The sequence below is a fragment of the Schistocerca nitens genome, chromosome 6, assembly GCF_023898315.1.
Source record: "Schistocerca nitens isolate TAMUIC-IGC-003100 chromosome 6, iqSchNite1.1, whole genome shotgun sequence".
Lineage (NCBI taxonomy): Eukaryota > Metazoa > Arthropoda > Insecta > Orthoptera > Acrididae > Schistocerca > Schistocerca nitens.
The window spans coordinates 57,458,848-57,478,108 of record NC_064619.1 but is presented as its reverse complement, the minus strand read 5'-3'; positions in this window follow the sequence as shown (position 1 = coordinate 57,478,108).

Sequence of the window (19,261 nt, the reverse complement as noted above, 5' to 3'; positions counted from 1 at the left end):
ATTCAACAGTACAAGTTTAGGTAAAGTCCTACTCAGTAATTTGACGTCATTGTCACATTAGATAAATTAAACCTTCCATTTACATCATATAATATAAGCTTCTCGTTATGAAACAGTAAGATCAATTCTATCCCCAAAAATGTCCGCCCCCGGTAGCTGAATGGTCAGCGCGATAGACTGTCAATCCAAAGGGCCCGGGTTCGATTCCCGGCTGGGTCGGAGATTTTCTCCACTCAGGGACTGGGTGTTGCGTTGTCCTAATGATCATCATTTCATCCCCATCGACACGCAAGTCGCCGAAGTGGCGTCAAATCGAAAGACTTGGCACCAGGCGAACGGTCTACCTGACGGGAGGCCCACGTCACACGACATATCCCAAAAATTTGTATTCAAAAGCTTCCTTTCTTTTTACCATAAACATACATTATTAAATAGTTTTCACATAGTTATTTCAATAAAATATTCACAGTGCAAACACTCCCAAACTTCTCACATTAGTAAACATCAATTCGATCCCACAAATTAGTATTGAAAGGCTTCCTTTCCTTTTTAACATAAAAGTATTTCTCGAAGCCTTGCATATTAAATCCTTAGTGCCATGAAATGGGGCATTAAAAACAGTCCGCCCCCCTTTTTTTTGTTCCTATAGTTGGTTCTCTAAATCGTGCATTTTAAATCCTAAGTGCAATGAAATGAGGCATTACAAATGGTTATTTTACTTAACAGAGAACTGTTACACAGATATCTGACAAAAACAACAGAAAAAAAATATTTAGAACAGAAAGAAGAGTAGACTGAGAACTCAGGAAGGAAGAATGAGTTCTACAGAGCTCAAGGATATGGGGCATCAACGCCTCATGGTGTGTCAGTTAAAGAACAACCGACCCTCTACCCCATTTACTCCTGTTGTGTAGAACAAATGGGAAATGTGTTATCACGTGTTAATGTTAAAATCATGTCAATCATGGAAATAATTTGTGACGAAAAAAGCAAAGTTAATTATATAAATAATACACAGAGACAATAAAGAGCTTACTAATTACTGTAGCTGAAAATAATAATAGTTATGGTGCACCAAAAGACATGAGTATCATGGAAATAAAAACACAGTAATCTTATATTGATATAGCACGAAAATAACACACTTAGGGAACAGGCATTAGGAATGGACAACACACTGAGCTCAGTCAAGGAGAGGTACTGTCATGTGTCAGCAAGTAGCAGTGTGACAAAACAGAAGTGTGCATAAATAGAAGCATATATGCATAGTATGTGGCCACACAATCAACATCACAAAGTACAAAGGCAAAAGCATTGATTAAAAGATCCATAAGCAGTGTAGCACAAATACGAATAATAAATATGTAGACAAAGTATGAAAATAGCTGTAATGAAATGCAAGAAGTTACCATCAGATAATAAAGCAAATCAGCATGCCAACACAGAACAAAATTTCAGCAGAAAGCATATTGCAGATAATAAGGCAAAAATATCAGGCCAACACAGAACAAAATTGCAGCAGAAAGCATAAGGCAAAAATAGCAGGCCAATACGTAACGAAATTTCAGTACAAAGCATAAGGCAATATTAGCAGGCCAACACATAACAAGATTTCAGCAGAAAGCATAAGAAATAACATTACTCTAATCCTGAGATAGGTAATCTTACAAAAAAATAAAAGTGCAGAAACACAGAAAGTCACATATAACACACATGATAAGCAATGAGATAGAAACAGCTGTTTATATCTTGGCGTGAAAAACACATGATAAGAGAAGAAGCAACATATAAGGTAGTACAGAGACATCGTAAAAGGCAATAAGTGTAATACATTTGGTGCTGTAGGTATGAAAAAAAAGGATTAATAAAAAAATGCTGTAGCCTGGCATGACTTAAGTCCTCAATAATGAGTCCAAAAACAATTCCAATTGGCCTCTAGTAATCCCAAGTTATCACATTATTGCATTAATGGAATCTGAGAAATAGTTGAGCATTAATAAGCAGTTTAAAATTGGAGACACAAAATGTTAAGCTTTCAGAAATGCGAATGGTCTTATTCTCAAAGACAAGGGTTAAAATAAAAGTTACTGCCGTAAAGAGAAACTGGAAAATAGCATAAACCATGTGTGAACATATTACTCATATTGTACTCATCATGAAGATACCGGAATATTCGACTGCCAGTGGCAATGAGAATACACCATCTGTACTGGCAACGTAAAATGAAAATATTCTGACAGAGGTAAATTCTGGTAAACTTGGAACATCATAAAATCGTTGATATTTGTTCATAAAAGCTGTGAAACGAAATTAACTGTTAAATAGTATGAAAGTGAAACCTGAAACTCGTCTTATAACCATTTTTGACATTCCTAGTAAATGCAAAGCCACATCGCTCACACTTCATATTTCTGTCGTCGTAACTTCAGCACACTGTATTTGCTAATCATCACTTGTAGCGTCCAAGATCCCAAAGTATCAAAAAAAAAAAAAAAAATGCAACTTCGATCCAACAATACCTCATTCTCCACATAATCTTCCAATATCATCTTAAAAACTCTTATAAACCCTCATTTTCTTCAAATACATAAAATTCATCGAGAACATTAGTCTTATCTTCATATCCTCATAGTCAATACTTATATTCAATACACGTAATACAACCTTAAGCACTGAGACCCTAAGTAAACTTCAGGAAGATTGTTACCAGTAGCTCAACATCAACACACAAAGTAGCCTTCGTTACGACAAAATCTTCATACAAGCTGTCATTATGTAATAATTCCATGTAATCATCGCAAAGTAACAGTGGTGAGCGACCAACAAAAAAAATAATAAGAGCAAAATTATCACGTAGTAAGTATAAACAGCAAATTGATGAATGATGCCCAAAATACTCCACTGTAACGTCAACTTCGAACGCCAGCATGAAATGAGTCCCACAGAAAACAATAACGTAGTTTATTAGTAATGTACAGAAAAAATCTCAGTTTATTACAATACGTAAGAAATCGGTAAATCTCAGGGAAGAAAACATGTAACATTAGAAAAGGTGACTCCAGAAAAAGATGTCTCCAAACTCTTGTCTTTATCATATTGCCAGAACAAAGCAGAGGTGGTGTTATTTGAAGTTTGTATAGGGTCAGAATGTTCGCGCTCTGTAAAAGAAAAGCGCACGACGCAGGCCGATGACGTGAGAAAGAAAAAAGTTCTACCCTCCTGAGGTAGTTGACTGAGACTCGAGAAAAGAAACTAAGTGGCCGACCACCTGACGCTAATGTGGTTCCCAGGCAACGGTTGCAGCGACGCGCTACGCGCTCGCTAACTGTACTCGGGCCAGGGAGAAATAATGTGAACAAGCTAGCTGGACGTATACAGCTGGGATTACAAAAGTAAATATAAGAAATAAGATTTAGAAAGTTCCCAAAGAAAGCAGTATTGTCTATTCAATAAAATGTTTGCAATTTGTGATGTGATGTACACCACGTGATTTCTTTGTACGTAGGGTTTGTACTACAATTACATTAGGATGTGCTATACGGGCGACACGATATGGACCCTTATATAACAGAAAGAATTTGTGACTGACATTGCGGGCTTTATTGGATAGCCTGTGGGAGCGGACCAGAAATTTATCTCCTACTTGAAAAGAAACATTTCTCTTTGTTGACTTCAATTGGCGCAGCCGTTGGTCAGCAGCTCGTTTAATATTCTGCAACGCAATTTGAATAATCTTGTGATGCCTTAGGCAGCGTGACTGTGCGAAACGTATGAGTTCTGTACTCTTGTCAGGTGGATATTGGTTCTTTAAAACCAGATGTGGAGACAATTGTGTGGAAGAATTTGGTAACGAATTTATTACATCCTGAAACATGTGGAGGTATTTATCCCAGTCATTGTGTTTTGCATGACAAAAGATGTTCAATAATTTCAGCAACTCCTTCATTAACCTCTCTGCTGGGTTGGAAGATGCGTGGTACCTGGAAATGAAAATAGGGGAAATTTTGTGATTCTGAAGAATACGTCGCCAAGTGCGCGAACGGAACTGCGGCCCATTGTCGGATATTACAGATGTTATATGACCCACTTCTTGCAGGAAATGTTTAGTAAAAGCACGTGATCAGTGCAGGCCGTAGCTTTGCGTAATGGGAACTTTACTTTAATGTACCTTTTGGTTTGAATGCAAGCACAGGATGTGGAGAACGACATAAGGTGTGAGATGAACCGCTAATTTTATCAAAAAAATATTTATTGTTCAAACTTTTAAGGCACATGTGAAAAACTAAAAAAAACTTCTATAGCATGGATTTACGAGCAAGTTTCACAAAACGCTTAGTGCATCAACAATGGGATTTCTATCTAGCTTTTAGACATTATTTACCCAAAGAAAACCTATTTTATTAATTATTCTTTCTAGTTTCCCCAGGTATGTGCCGAGTTTCGCTCAATATATAGCTTATTATGTGCGTAGCGCCAATTCTTACTTTGATGCTGTCACGACCCGGCTGCCTCCTGCAGGCATCTAGCTCTGACTCGAAACACGTCTGCTGTCTCTGCGCATCTCCTCAGCTCTACTCAAACTTTTACCGCGTGTACCTAGATATGTTAGCTGACAAAGATCTTACTACTCGAAGATGTACTACTCGTCCAACCTTGTGGTTGGGAACTATCGACATTTTTCACTGGCTCTACCCTAATCGAATCTCAGCACATACCTTTCAAAGTATACATGCAGACGTCGCATGTTGAAGGTAAGCAGATAGAGAAAGTGTATGATGATTCTGAATGGATAATTCAGTACGTAAAAGAAGAAGAAAATCTAAGTCGTGATGGATTGGAATACGGTTGTAAGAAAAGAAAGGCTTGCGAGAGCACATCGGCTTGGTCCTCAGAATGAGAGAGAAGAAAGGCTAATTGAGCTCTGTAATAAATTTCACTTATTAATATCGGATATTCTGTTCAGGAATAACAAGAGGAGGAGGATACTTGTAAAAGGTCGAGAGACACAGAAATATTTGTTAGATTACAAGGTCAGGTAGAGATTATGAAATCACATATCGGATTGTAAGGCTTACCCAGGAGCAGAGACAGACTCAGATCAGTAATGATGATGAGTAGGTTAAGTTTAAGAGAGTAGTCAGGAAAAATCAATGCTCAAACGAGTGAGGTACGGAAGTACTAAGGAATGAAGAGATACACAGGAAGTTTTCTGAGGCTGCAGTTGCAGCCATAAGCAATAGCTCCGTAGCCAGAGTAATGGAGATCTCTAAAAATGGCAATCGTAGAAGTTGGACAGAATAGCAAAAGTGCGAGGATGGGAACTGCGAGGAACCATGGGTAACAGAACAAATACTTCGGCTGATCTATGAAAGATGAAAGAAGGAAAATGTTTCGGGATATTCAGAAATACAGATATACAAGTCACTTAGGATTGCAGTAAATAGAAAGAGCAGAGAAGCTAAGCCGAAAAGGCTGGTGGAAAAATGTGAAGAAATCGGAAGATAAAAGATTGTCGAAAAGACAGATTTAGCATAGAGGAAGGTCAAATCAACTTCCGGTGAAATTAAAAGCAAGGAATGTACCATTAACTGTGCAATGGGAATTCCACCATTAAATGGGGAGGAGAGGATGGATATATGGAGAAAATACATTGAAGGCCCCTGTGAGAGGGAAGAAACAGGTGTCGATATGTAAGTGATAAGGAATTCAGTACTAGAATAACAATTAAAAAAAAAACAGCTTTGGAAATCTTAAGACAGAATAAGGCAAATGGGATGCATGACATTCAGTCAGAATCTCTAAAATCATTGGAGGCAGTGAAAAATAAGCGGGTATTGACGTTGGTGTGTGGAATGTATGAGTCTGGCGATATACCATCTGACTATCGGAAAAACGTCATCCTCACAATTTCGAGGACTGCAAGAGCTGAAAAGCGCGAGAGTTATCACACAGTCAGCTTAACAGCTCATGCATCTAAATTTCTGACAAGACTACAATACAGACGAATGGAAAGAAAACTGAGGATGTGTTAGATGACGACTAGTTTGGCTTTAGGTAGGGTAAGTGGACAAGAGAGGCAATTCCACCGTTGCGATTGATATGGGAGCAGGGCTAAAGAAAAATCATGACACGTTCATAGGATTTGTCGACCTGGAGAAAGAGTTCGACAGCGTCAAATGGTGCAAGATGTTGGAGATTCTCAGGAACGTTTGGTAGAACTATCAAGAGAGACGGATAAGATGCAACATGTACAACACCCAATAGGGAATAATAAGAGTGGAAGACTAAGAATGAAGTGTTCGGATTAAACGGTATGTAAGACAGGGATACAGTCTTTTGCTCCTACTGTTCAATCTATACGTCGCAGATATAGTGACGGAAATAAAAGAAAGTTTCAAGAACGGAATTAAAATTCAAAGTGAAAGGATATCAATGATAAAATTCACTGACGACATTGCTATCCTCAGTCCAAGTGTAGAAGAATAACAGCATCTTTTGAATGGAATGAACAGTGAAATGAATACAGAACATGGACTCAGAGTAAATCAAAGAAGGACGAAAGTAATGAGAAGCAGCAGAAATGAGAACAGCGAGAAACTTAATATCAGGATTAATGGGTACGAAGCAAATGAAGTTAAGGAATTCTGCTTCCTAGGCAGCAGTATAATCCGAGATGGACTGGGCGCTGATGACCGAGCAGTTGACCGCCCCACAAACCAAATATCATCACCCAAGATGTACAGAGCAAGAAGGACATCAAAAGCAGACTAGAACTGGCACAAAGGTCATCCCAGGCCAAGGGAAGTTTACTAATATGATACATAAGCCATAATATGAAGAAGAAATTACTGTGAATGTACGTTTGGGATACAGCATTGTACGGAAGTGAAACATGGTGGAGAAATCGGAACAGAAGAGAATCTTAGCATCTGAGATGTGGTGGTACACACGAATGTTGCAAAGTAAGTGGACTGATAAGATAAGGAATGAGTCAGTTCTACACAGAATCGGAGAGGAAAGAAATATATGGAAAACAGTGACAAGAAGAATGGACAGGATGACAGGGTATCTTTTAATACGTTAGGGGATAACTTCCATGTTACATGAGGCAGCGTTAGAGGGTAAAAACAGTAGAGGGAGACAGAGATTCGAACACATACAGCATATAATTGAGGGCGTATGTTGCAAGTGCTACTCTGATATGAAGGGGTTGCCAAAGGAAGGGAATCGTGGCGGGCCGCATCAAACCAATCAGAAGAGTGATGAAACAAAAAAGAAAAAAAGAAATAAATTAAGAAAGGTGTGATGGTAGAGGTAGGGTTAGTGCGGACCCGACGAAGTCATAGGCCCAAGTTGTCAAAAACGCGCTATGCAAGCTGCTGATGGCTCCATGATGATGCGGGCTGTGTTTACATGGAATGGACTGTCTCCTCTCGTCCAGCTGAACCGATCATTGACTTGAAATTGTTATCTTTGTCTAATTTTACACAATTTGCGGCCATTCACTGTCTTCAAATTCCCATACAGTGGCGGAACATTTACTGATGGCAATGCGCCATGTGACTGGGCCACAGCTGTCCGCAACTTGTTTGAAGAACATTCTGGACAATTATAGTGAATGGTTTGGCCACTCAGATCACCCGACGTGAGTCCCATCGAACATTTATGGCACATAATCGAGAGGGAAGTTTGTGCACAATATCCTGCACCAGCAATACCTTCGCAATTATGGGCATTGATGGAGGCGGCATCGCTCAGTTATTCTGCTAGGGTCTCAAGCAGTTGAGTCCAAGCCACGTCGATTTGCTGCACTACGCAGGACAAAAGGAGGTACGACACGACGTTAGGAGATATCCCATGACTTCTGTCACCTCAGTATGTACCAGTCAATAGTAGCTCTTTTATGAGCAGCCTACAGAAGAAAATTCCTGATTTTTACAGCGTAAATATTGTGCTTAATTGACTGGAACACTCTCTTTCAAATTCTGAAGGTGGCACGGGTCAAATACAGGGAGCGAAAGGGTATTTACAATTTCTACAGAAACCAGATGGCAGGTTTTTTTTAGTCGAGGGGCATGAAAGGGAAGCAGTGGTGGGGAAAGGAGTGAGACAGGGTTGTAGCCTATCCCCAATGTTATTCAATCTGTATACTGAGTAAGCAGTAATGGAAATAAAAGAAAAATTTGGAGTAGACATTAAAGTCCATGGAGAAGAAATAAAAACTTTGAGGTTCACAGATGACATTGTAATTCTGTCAGAGACAGCAAAGGACTTTGAAGATCAGTTGAACGGAATGGATAGTGTCTTGAAAGGAGGATAGAAGATGAACATCAACAAAAGCAAAACAAGGATAATGGAATGTAGCCGAATTAAGTCGGGTGATGCTGACGGAATTAGATTAGGAAATGAGACTCTTAAAGTAGTAAAGGAGTTTAGCTATTTGGGGAGCAAAATAGCTGATGGTGGTTGAAATAGAGAGGATATAAAATGTAGATTGGCAATGGCAAGGAAAGCGTTTCTGAAGAAGAGAAATTTGTTAACATCGAGTATAGACTTAAGTGTCAGGAAGTCGTTTATGAAGATATCTGTATGGAGTGTAGTCATGTATGGAAGTGAAACATGGACGATAAATAGTTTGGACTAGAAGAGAATAGAAGCTTTCGAAATGTGGTGCTACAGAAGAATGCTGAAGATTAGATAGGTAGATCACGTAACTAATGAGAAGGTACTGAATAGAATTGGAGAGAAGAGAAATTTTTGGCACAACTTCACTAGAAGAAGGGATCGGTTGGTAGGGCATATTCTGACGCTTCTGACACATCAAGACAGCGTGGAGGGTAGAAATCGTAGAGGGGGACCAAGAGATGAACACACTAAACAGATTCAGAAGGATGTATGGTAGGTTGTAGTAGGTACTGGGAGATGAAACAGCTTGCACAGGATAGAGTAGCATGTAGAGTTGCATGAAACCAGTCTCTGGACTGAAGACCACAACAACAGCATTGTGCTGAACAGAACTTTCATGTGACCCCCGAGATGTTTCCAGTGATAAAGCTGTGTTTATCATAAATTAAATATTATACTCGTAACAGTCCTCCGTGATCTCAATGAAATAAAAAATGCGGACCGTATTTAACTGTAAGGAACACTGAGCTAGCTAACTCGGTCTTTGCTTTCCATTGGGAAGTGTAGACTTGAGTTGAGCCACAGTTTTTGTCCGCATGATAAAGTGTTAACGAATTTTGTAATCTGGTAAATGACGTAATGTGGATCTCCATTACCTTAGGTTACTTCTGTGTCTTCCCAACAATACAGAGCCAGGGCAAAATCACAAAGATGTGAGCGTGTGCCAGTGCCGTAGAGACCACTTCAACGAATTCCACCAGCGCCACGGCCGGCGCTGAAGATGCGGACATCGAATTCGTCTCGGCCAATTGCCGGCCGAGTACAATCTGAGGTATAGCTGTGCAATAGTGGGAGGGAGAAATTGTCTTAGCGGTGTACTGCACCAGGCCTACCGTAACAGCAGCGGCAACTTTGCCTCCACAGCAGTTGCTATGAGGCCTTTACAAAACAGGTGAAGAGGGTTTGCAAAATTGTCGAAGTGGGGTTACGAAAGTTGCAGTGTGGAAGCCTTGGTATACTAGCGAAGCTGGAAACACAGATAGCTAGTAATACGATACTGAGTTCCTGTCACCAGATGAGTGGATATTAACAGACAGCACTTAATAAGCCCAAGCTTAATGGTTTCGAATTTAGTGGGGATAGATATACATCCCTCAATATTATATTTCAGGTAGCCAGTAGCAAAGCGATTGTATTTAATCGGAATCTGATACGCTGAAGAGCGAGTAGAGATAGCATTCTGCGTAATTACGGTACTTAATAAAGTACCTCACAAACAAATTAGTTTACGCTTATTTTGTGTCGTAATGGTAGCATAAATTCTGTTCATTTGAAATAATTCAGTTAACTGTTACGATAAATTACTGTTTCCTAATTCCATTTTGAAAATGGAGATTAATAATAATGAATACTTTACTGGTGTAACATTTGACGAATGGCTTTAAAAAGTGATGAGTACCTTTGAATAAACATCATTATGTTTCCGGCATTTTTATCTCACTCTTCTTTAAGAGGATACTGAAGTATTTCATAGTATTCTTCTCTTTTTTCTCGAATTTTTACTCTTAGAATTGACAATGTAACGATGAGTAATAAGAGCAGGATGAGTAAAAAAAAAATAGTATATGACAAACATAGTAGCGAAATGTCCAGAGACTAAGTTTAATACAGCAGAACTTCCAGAGTTTGTAAAGATGGTGAATGCAAAGCCACTGAAAATCTAGAAAGTAAAATCTTCACGTGTTTTCTTCCTGTTAGATCGCGTTTTTTTCTTATTAGCTCAGGCCGAGGAGATGTAAGTTTGGTAGTTGTAAATATATTTGAGTGATAAAAAATATACAAATCTATCTATTGTGTTGGCTCCATCATTGATTCAAGCCTCCACCTTGTCTCCTAATCATTTATTCCATTTGTATGGTGGTCTATTACTGAGTAGAATCACCTGGGATATTTAAGCCAGCCATTTTTCTGCATGTACGAAATATTATGTAGCAATAATCGCCCTAGTCTGATCGGTTTCTGTTTCCAAGCAATGAAGCCCGTCAACGTAACTGACTGGGGTGATATAACAGAAAATTACTAAATAAGAAGATGAGCTCCACAAAGTAATCTGCGTAGTAAATACCGTAGTACTTTCAATATGCTGTATTGCAACGTGCAACTTACGCACACGAAAGCCATCATCGCTGTGGGTTGCCTTGATGTTGCGGCTGTTCTATAGTAATAAGTTGCACGATTTGCGGGTTTTTAAAGTATCGCAGCACCTCTGAGAAACCTTTAACTTCTTAATTTTCATTGCACGACAGGAGAGCAGCTGTGGAATACTTTGGAGGGTTGGTAAATAGCGGTGTGTGCAAACATAATAATATTTATAGTATCCACATTTCCGAAGCCTCGTACTGAGTAAAACTTGCACCTACGCAAACCATACAGAATTTAGCTGCTTCTACTATGTGCCCATAGGAATGGAGTCCTAACTTTATGTAAGCTAGAAAATAGTTGACACAAGCCTATGCAATGTGTATCTAAATACTGTGCGGGATCATCTGTCATTCTTAAGCACAAGAATGAAAGTAGATGGCAGGTTTTCTTGCAAGTATCGCACTCCACACCTTGTGCGGATACCTGTTTCTGATATCTTGACATTAATAATTGTCTGCACTGCCTCTGACACTGAAACGCGATCGATTGTTTACTTTTCCTGCTTTCATTCTACCAGTTTTGTGTTATATGATGTTATATTCTGGGAAAACTCCGTGCACTCACTAAGAATACTCTTAGTCGTTGTTCCGGTGTGGCACATACGTGTGTCCGGGGAGGAATGGTCAATATTCAAGGATATCACCGGAACGATCACTCGAGGAAAAATCTCTGTCAAACATGGGCTCCAAATTGGATGCCTTAAGAGCTATGAGCATTTGTTCAAGTTCGAGTGTATGAAAGAAATCTCTTCTGCTGTAAGCCCTTTGCTTTCCAAACTTTGGAAGGAGGTCTTAGTGTATGCACTTTAGCGCTCGTGTCTAACAGACAATTTTTACTTGTCTTGGTCCGTAGTACCTCATCCCTAAGTTTGGAAAACAAAGAGCATGCAGTAGAAGAGATTTGTTTCACAGTATCTAAGATGAATATGTCCTCGTAGGTTATGAGGTATGCTTTTTGGAACCCTCGTTTACTAGATTTCTTGCTTCGAATAATTGTTCTGGTCTTATTCCTGAATATTGACCATTTTTCCAAGGACACCTAGCATGTTTCATTTTAGGATTTTTTTGCTGACACTATTGACTCACACAAGAAACTGGAACATTAACCCAGTTCATACTAGACGGAAAAACGGCACAGATTTATGGAACACTTCATTAGCTATAGTACAAAATGGTGTGCAGTATTCAGCAGGTTTCATTTACAACAGACTGCCAGCAGAACTGAAATAAGTGACTGATAAACCTCAACTATCCAAATCCAAGCTGAAAGGCTTCTTTGTGGCGCAATTCTTCTACTCTGAAGAGTTGTTCCTCGCAGTAGCTGAGAACATTTCTCTGTAACGTGTAACGTATTTTTTATTTATTTATTTATGCATTTATTTTACCTGGCAAGATTAGGGCCTTCAGGCCCTCTCTTACACCTAACCAGGCATACTCAGATTCAACAAATTTCAGTTTCTACAGAACATTAAGGACATATTACATGTTATACAGTATTAATGTTAAGAAAAAAATAGAGATTATAAACGTAGTACAATGATAATTATAACAATCAAAAATTAATTATAACAATCAAGAAGAATAATAATAGTAATAATAATAATAATAATAATAATGACTATGTATATGAAAGTAAACATATTTTTCTTTTATGAATGTCAGTCCTATTGCTAGTTGGGAATTTTCTCGTTATATTCTTGCAGCTTGTGAGTTATTCTCATCAAGCAGAGACATAAGACGATAGAATGGGGTGAAAGAGATATAGAAGAGGTAGATAGGTTAGAGGAAGAGAAATAGAATGGTAAAATTCGAAGCTATGATGGAGAGGAGAAAGAAAGAGATGAGAGGGGCCCAACAATGGTGGCTATACCGTCCCTAATATGTAAGTCTTGAGTTCACTCTTGAATGTTGAGTGGTTCCGGATAAGACGCAGATCACAGGGGAGCGCGTTCCATAGTCGTATGGCTGAGATGGAGAATGACATGGAGAAAGATTTTGTGTTATGTAAAGGTACAGCCAAGATGCTAGACGTATCCGATCTGGTATTGCGGTTGTGGAATGATGATAGGTGTTTAATGTGAGAAGATAAGTATTGGGGGCACCAGTGGCTAAGAAATCGATGAAGTAAGCACATCGTGTGGAGATCGCGTGCCTTATGTGGGCGTATCCAACCTAGCTGGGAGTATGAAGGACTGATATGATCATACAACCGTATATTGCATACGTATCTAACGCAAGCGTTCATCACTAGCTCGAGGCGTCTCGAATTTTCACTATTTGTGCCGTGTTGAACTACATCACAGTAGTAAAGATTAGGCAAGACTAGTGTTTGGACTAATTTTTGTTTAACATGGGTTGGAAATATTTTTCTAAATTTCTGAATTGCATGTAGGGAGGAGAGCGATTTCCGGCAAGCTGTAACTGTTTGTTCTTCCCAGTTTAGGTGTTCATCCAAGATTATTCCAAGGTCTTTTACTGTTTTTTGGTATGGTAGTTGGGTACCATTGAGGTGTATTTGAGGGACTGTTTCGTGAAAGTGCCGACTGATTAACTTTGGATGAGATATAAGTATGACCTGGGATTTCTTGGGGTTTAGTTTCAGACCTAGGTTCTGTGCCCATCGAGAAACAGAGCAAAGATCCGCGTTCATACTCGCTACTGCGTCAGCAATGTTCTTGGGGCTTGCACTTATGTACAGTTGGATGTCGTCGGCATATAGATGGTAGTTGCAGGAGTGAATCACTGAAGAAATATCATTAATGTACAGTGAGAAGAGTAATGGACCAAGGACGGAGCCTTGGGGAACTCCAGAGCGCACGTTTTTCCATGATGACTTTTCCGACCCACAAATGACTTGTTGACTTCTGTTTTTGAGGTAGCTGTCGAACCAGTGTATTGCGCTGTTTGAGAAATTCAGCTGCTTCATTTTAATTAGTAATATATCAAAGTCAACTGTATCAAAAGCCTTGCTAAAGTCAAGCAGTGTTAGGATGGTAGCTTCACGTCTGTCCATAGCATGTTTAATGTCATCAGTTACTTTGATTAATGCAGTTGCTGTACTATGGTGCTTTCGAAAGCCTGACTGATATTTGTCATGGATGTTATGAGTTTTGAGGTAATCCGTCAGCTGTTCATGGACGATGTATTCTAGGGCTTTAGATATTGCAGGTAGTATGCTGATTGGCCTGTAGTCACCTGGCGACTTAGGGTTGTCAATCTTGGGTATAGGTTGAATTAAACTTTGCTTCCACTCAGTAGGATATGTACTACTGACAAGAGACAGGTTGAAGATGTCTGTGATAACTGGGGTAATAGTGTCTACGACGTTCTTGATCATGCCAATGCTCACTCCATCATTTCCTACTGCCTCGGAAGAGATTCTCGTAATTGCCTTGTGTACGGTGCCGGTAGTGACATGTTTTAGGAAAAACTTGTCTCTCGAGAGATTGATATCTTGGGGCTGGTAATTTGTCGCTACGTGGCAGTTTACAGCTGTTGAGAAGAAATCGTTTAATTCTTCTGCAGACGCTTGATAAACAGCGTCAGATCTTCGCTTCCCTATACCGAAACTACGCAGCTTTTTCCACAGTGCAGCAGGTTTTGATATGCCGCATACGACAGAGCGGGCATGTCTGATTTTGGCATTCCTCACGCTCTGCTTGGTTCTATTTCGGAGTTTCCTATAAGCTTCGTACGCCTCGGGAGTTGGGTTACGCTTGAAGGCCCTATGTGCAGCATCACGTTTATTCATTAACTGGCGTAATGCAGTGGTGAGCCACGGAGCGGGAGCTCTCTTTACCTTGACAGTGCGTTGAGGAGCATGTTTATCATACAGTGCAATGATTTTGCGACATAATTCCCGAATTTTTCCGTCTAAAGTCGGTTCATTGCTTATATCATACCAAGGGATGTCTGAGCAATCCTTTTGAAGAACGTCATGGTTAACATTTTTTAGGTTTCTGTAGGTTACCAGGTGAGATTTTTCTTTGGTAGTATGCACTGAGTAATTTAAGAATATCACGTCATGAGCAGAGAGTCCTGGAGCGGATGTCTGATTGGTGCGAATTATTTTATCTGGTCGCTTTGTTGCGATTATATCTATGAGTGTATGGCTGTGTGGCGTGTGATGAGTTGGGTCCAGCGGTGTTAAACTCATATCATTGGAGCGGAACAGTCTCCTTAGTTTTTCTGCAGAGGGAGATTTTAACTGTAAGTCGATGTTTGTGTCGCCCATAATGATTATGTGTTCATACAGTGTCACGAGCGAGGACAGGGCAGACTGAAAGGAGGACATAGCACCGACGTTTGGAGGTTTATAGATTACTCCAATTAGCAGTTTCTGATTTGATGTATTTATTTCGAAAAACAAGAACTCTGCTTCTCCTTCGCACTTTGCATCCGATGTGCATAGTATAGTAGGTCTCAGATCAGAGCGAACATAGGCACCCACACCACCCCCGCGTCGTGTTTCACGATCTGCGCTAAGGAGAGTGTAACCAGTGATTCGGATAGCGTCGGAAGAGATGTTTGGTTTCAACCAAGTTTCAGAGACGAGGATAATATGGAACAGCGATTGGCAGAACAGGTTACAGAACTCGTCGAAGTGAGCCGTTAGCGACTGAGCGTTCGCGTGGGCCACAAAGAGCCCGCCGCCGGAAGCGGTCCGTCCCATTGTGGCCGCCTGTAGGACCGAGCGCGCTCCGTTTACCTGCTGGCCGGAAGAGGGACAAAAGCTGGATTTCGCGGGGGAAGACATATTTACAGGTGTGTCCAAGGTCGTGACTGACTCAAGCGTCTGTGGGCTAAAGGTGAAAGACAAGCTGGAGGTATCGGAGAAGGGAGCGAAAAGAAAGATGGAAAGTGGCAGTGGTGCTTACGAAAAAGATAATAGTAGTAGTAGTGGTAGCGACGAGGATGAAAATAACAGATATAGAAAGGCGGTTTTAAGGAGATTCCTGTTAAAGGTGAATGTTAATTCCCGCTTGACTGACAATATGAATATACATGAGCACTTATGATACACAAATAAAGAAGCAATATCTATGTGAAACAATTGACTGATTTTAAATAGAGTACTTATGGTACTTATAGAATTAACGAAGCAATATTTACGTAAAAAAATGAAAAGAAAGAATACTAATTAACTTATATTAGACAGAGTACAATATGAGACTTTGTGTCTCGCGAGATTTCGCTCAGTCTTTCAGTTCGGACATGTTCGTCACCGTTTTCCTCCCTCCTTCCATCTTGACTACGATCCTGCCATCCTGGGTCCATACATTTTGAAGGCCGAACTGTGTGATCGCAGTGTTCAAAATTTTTAGTCTTTCGCGCGTCAGATCTTCCCTCAGGGTAACCCCACTCTTGGCGAGTTTTCTTTTCTGAGCAAACACTTCAGCTCTTTTCCGATATGACACAAATTTAATTATTATGGGCCTGGGTTTCATGACACCTGGTATCCTGCGCCCAACACGGTGGCTTCTGTCAATATCGGTCACGTCGATTCGCACGCCAAGTTTTTCACGCACGAGGCTAATGACCAGGTCGTCGGTGTTTTCGCGATCGTTTTCAGCTACCCCGAACAAGCGCAAGCTGTTCCTTCGCTGATACTGCTCGAGTTCATCGGTGGCCGCAGACAGTTTAGCTTCTAGGTCGGCGGCTTTTTTCTCTTGTGCGGCCAGGGACTTTTTAAGAGACTGGATTTCGGTGCTGTTGCGCCCGACAGACTCTTGCAGTTTGTCCATGACCGCGGCCGTCACAGAATCCGTGATGGATTGCACGATTACGTCTAGCGTGTCTTTGCTGTGCAGCGCCGCACTCACCTGGGACCGGACGAGCTCCCCGATGTCGGGAAGCGAGGCCTCACCTGCCGCCGGAGACCGGGCGCCCGCGCCGCCTGCGCCCCTGTAGCCTCGCCTGCTGCCGCTTACTCGTGCTCTTCCCATTTTTCACTCACTTATCACTTATCACTTGTGGTAATCAACGGAGAACAACACACCACGGCAAGTAACTCTTGTTTAGTCGGATGCACACGTTGTGGACTGCCGCACTTCTCTGTAACACCTTCAATGAGCGGAAAAACTCGCGAGCCAAAGAAACGCGCGTCACTCAGTGGCCGCCATCAAATACTCTCTCAGAATGTATTTTGCAGTTTTAGTAATTCTTAAGTTATATTGTTTATAAATTATCTAATCAACTTTCTGTACTCTATTAATTGTCTCGTTCCATGATCATTGAGCTTTGACATGGAATGTGAGAGGTAAATAAATTTTAAAAATATACAGATCTATCGCTTTGTATCGCGTGCACAGTCCAATCGGACTTACAACGGAATCGGCTTCATTTCTTTTATAACAAACTAAAATAAGGTCCTCACACCTTGTCAAAGCCGTCCTGATAACTAGTTTTCGAATCTGATTCTACCACTATTCGTAAATAAAATTACGACTCATAACACGACTTTGAAAGTGAGATTAAAACAAGTTCCTTGGTGTATATCTCCTACAAAAACTGTAATCTAATGTTACATCCATTCACTATCAGTATTTAAGGGCAGTTACTTTCGGTACAAGTTGTTAGTTAAAACAGCATTGCCAAGTCAGAAAAAAAATCCAAAGGATGCAGCCTCCATCATTTACAGTTACAATAATTAGACGGTGTCTCCTAGATTTTTCCATGGCCATATTTTAAGTTAATAATTCAATATCTACAACGTCCCTCGTTTCCTGTAACAACTCACTCCGCTGGGAGGTGCAATATGTCACCCCTTCTACTCCTACCATGATAGGCCACATAAGTCTCTCACATCATTCTTCTAACGTCAGCCGTTATTTTGTAGGGAATAAGTTATTCATAACCAAAAGAGATACACATACAAAACAAATCTTTAACGCTGGTTACTTTATATATTAAATCCGTTGCTAGACCTATCGGTTCCCCATGTTGTATATGCAAAACGTAGAATAGTCACTTTGGCCCAAAGAAGAAAATACTGTAGTCTCTTAATGCGTGATGTCGAACAACCCTATCGTTTTTGCACCAGTTACCATCAACTCTGTTCCTACATGCCCTAGAAGTCCTTTCCCAGTATTACATTACAACGTACCAAACATTCAGCTGAGGTGTTATACCCCCCACCCCCTCAATCAAAGTGCTACAACGCTTGCTCTCTACTTATTCTTCCAGGATATAGGTCCACGATTAGGGCAATGTAGTTAAGTACATTTTGTTTAATAAAATTACTCTTCCAATTTATTTCCTGTAAATCACAAAGAGTTCTGTAAACGAACAAAGCTCAATAATCCGTTTTAATTATTTAAAAATACATGTAAATATGTGATCATATTAAATCTGCCCACTCACATTTTTTAAATGCCCCCGTGTGAATAACAGAAATATACTGCTTCTAGAGCATTCTTGCCAATCGGGGAGAATGAATGAAATAAAAATAAAGGAAAACATCTGCTGTCATCACGATGTAGCCACGAACTATCGGGATTTCATTACACACCACCGAAATTTAACCAGGATTTTCAAGAAGCACAAAATCAAGTATTTCTTCTGTCCACCTACCAAAATAAGAGGACTACTGGGAAATGGGAAAGATCACGAATTTGTAACATAGATTGCCAATATGGTTTTTGTAAACTGGTCAGACAAGTAGGGGATCAGGAAAACACCCGGCTGAGACAGGCAAATAAATCAGCCATTACCGTGCATTGTCTGGTACATAGTCATATAATGATCTATGAAAAAGTGAGTATACTGTCGCAGACTCCCAGATATTGGGACAGTGTTAGAAGTGAATCAAGAGAGAAAAAAATTGAAAGAATGGCTCACCAATCGTGACACTGGGAAATAACTCAGCAAAGCCTGGGATCCTGCACAAAAACTGCTAAAAATGCTACTGTTACAGCAGCCTAATGCATCTAAGGAAGAACTGAGGACGTGGACATGGGGAACGAACCCCAGGCAGAGTAACAGGTGTACTGTGACAAGAACAGAACGCCAGATTGCTGTCAGGTGTACGAGACCAAAACCTGTACGCCTCAGGGCGATTCTGCTGGGAAAGGAAAGCAGACGGAACGCCTAGAACCGACCAAGGAGTGGGGGAAGGCAGTAAATGCAAACAGTTCAAATGGCTCTGAGCACTGGGACTTAACTGCTATGGTCATCAGTCCCCTAGAACTGAGAACTACTTAAACCTAACTAACCTAAGGACACCACACACATCCATGCCCGAGGCAGGATTCGAACCTGCCACGGTAGCGGTGGCGCGGTTCCAGACTGTAGCGCCTAGAACCGCTCGGTCACTCCGGCCGGCCACTGTAAACAGTGAACCCGTTCCACTCTACTAGCAATGTAGTCGTGGCAGGATGATAAGTGATGTCCCCTGAGAAATGTGCACCGGATGAATAAAGAAAAACAAGTTCGTG